Genomic DNA, 2,607 nt, shown 5'->3' with positions numbered 1-2,607 from the left:
ATCATCATCTCATTTTTGCCCCCACCTTTTTTTCCTCCCCCCGCCCCACTTTCCCCTTTTTTGTGTTGAATCAGCATGTATCTCCTTGGGTTTGGTCTAACCTCCTCCAGACTCCCTGTGCCTCAACCCAGGTGGCTTCTCTTCTGTACCTACCTTGCTGATAACACTTATCTCAGGGGACTTGTGCTGCTTCTCCTTTTGTGATTGGCTGACTTTGCTTACCATAATTTCCTCCAACTCTTCCCATGAAAAGACGTGTTTCTTGTGCTCTACCAGTGCTTTTTAGTGATGCACAGTACTCCATTGTGTGAATGTGCCAGAGTTTACTGATCCACTCATCTACCGATGGAAATTTAGGTTATTTCCCACTCTTTGTGATTGTGAATTGTGCTGCAATAAACATTGGAGTGCATACAACTGGCCGTGGTTTATTTTTTACCTCTTCTGGGTATGTGCCCAGTCAAGGGATAGCTGGGTCATAAGGTAGATCAATTTCCTTTTTTTTTTTTAAAGCATCACCAAATCACTTTCCATAGCAGCTGTACATATCTATAGGACCACCAGCAATATAGGAGAGTTCTATCTCACTATATCCCCTCTAACATTTGTTGCTCTCTGATTTTCTGATTTGGGCTAGCCTCAAAGGTGTTAGGTGGTATCTCATAGTTGTTTTGATTTGCATTTCTCTGATGGCTAATGATGAGGAGCATTTTCTCATATGTTTATTGGCGATATGGGTGTGTTTCCTCCCTAGAGAAATTTCTTTTCCATTCTTTTGCCCACTTCTTCAAGGAGTTAATTGATTTCCTCTTTTTTTCAGGCAAGGAGCTTATTATAGATTTTTGTAATAAGCCGTTTGTCTGTTGTTTCATTGCTAAAAGTCCTTTCCCAGTCTTTGGCTTGTCTTGTTACTCTCTTGGTAGAGTCTTTTGACACACAGGTGTTTTATCCTTGTAACTCTCATTTGTCGATTTCAGGTTCCCAGGTGTGTGTACCCTTCTCTATTGCAGTTAGCCTTTGTATTCCTTGGGCCAAAGTTCTTAGGCTTGTCCCAATTTCTTCGCTAATGGTCCTGATGATTTGGGGTTTTACTTCTAAGTTTGTGATCTACCTTGTGCATGGGGTGAGGTAGACATCGTGTTTCATTTTTCTACATGTGTATATCCATTGTTTCTAGCACCACTTGTTAAATAGTGGGTTCCTCTCCCACTTGATACTTTTGGGGCCCTTGCCGAGGATCAGCTGTTTATATGCTGATGGTTTTATTTCTGGGGTTTTCTATTCTTTTCTATTGGTCTGTGTATCTGTTATTATGCCAGTACCATGCTGTTTTGACCACTGTGGCTGTGTAGTAGGTGTTACAGTCAGATAACACAAGCCCTCCAACTTTGTCCTTCTTCTTGAGGAGTTCTCTGCTAATTCTGGGCTTCTTCCCTCTCCAAATGAAATTGGTGGTCAGTTTTTCCAATTCTTTGAAGAAGGTTGTTGGTATTTGAATCAGGATAGCATTAAACTTATAAAGTGCCCTGGATAGGATAGACAGCTTTATTATATTGAGTCTTCTGATCCATGAGCATGGGATATTCCTCAATTTATGGAGGTTGATTTTGGTTTCATGTAGTAGGATCTTGTAGTTTCCCTTGTATAGGCCTTTTTTTTTTAGTTAAATAAATCCCTAAATATTTCAATTTTTTCCTGGCTATTGTGAAGGGTACTGACTTATTGATCTCCTCTTCCATAATCTTGTCCAATGAATTCTGTTTGCTGATTTTGTACCCTGGTCTCTTCCATATTCCTCTATTGCTGTCAGAACTCCGCTTGTGGAGCTTTTGGGATTTTCAATGTACAGAATCATGTCATCTACAAATAGCAATAATTTCACCTCCTCCTCACCCAGTAGGATACCTTTGATGTCTTTCCATTGTCTTATGCTGTTGACTAAGACTTCCAGTATTATATTGAATAGAAGGACAAGGGATAACCTTATCTGATCCCCCTTTTCAGTGGGATCGATTTAGTCTTTTCTCCATTGACTATTTTAGCTCTTGGCTTATCGTAGTTGGCTTGTATTAACTTGAGAAATTGACTTTCCATTCCTATCCTCTTGAGCATCTTAATTAGGAAAGGATGTTCGGTGTCATCAAATGCTTATTCTCTATTGATATTATCATATGATTCTTATACTTTTTCTTATTCATGTAGTATATAATATTGGTGAATTTTCAGATGTCAAACCATCCCTGTATCCCTAAGATAACTCCAACCTTATCTTGGTGGATTCATTATGAGGTTATTAGTTGTCAGCTTAATCCATGTAAATTTTCTACTGACAGGGTTGTATCACTGTCAAGACTGAGCAACCTCCACATAATCCATAACTGTACATTGTCCTAACTACGGATCTAGCTAGGTTAACTTCCATGACTGTTAACACCACTATCTGCTAGCATTCAATGCATGACCACTTGACAGAAGATATTGGTCAAGTGTCATTTGACTTAATTAGGTGGTTATATTCTATCACACACAACACTTTCTATACTTTCAGTTACTGAGTTCAATGATTCATCACAATGTCCACAGAGAACTCACAAACAATATTCATGA

Source organism: Tenrec ecaudatus, chromosome 1 (genome assembly GCF_050624435.1).
Source record: "Tenrec ecaudatus isolate mTenEca1 chromosome 1, mTenEca1.hap1, whole genome shotgun sequence".
Classification (NCBI taxonomy): Eukaryota; Metazoa; Chordata; class Mammalia; order Afrosoricida; family Tenrecidae; genus Tenrec; species Tenrec ecaudatus.
Note: the sequence above shows the minus strand (reverse complement) of the source record.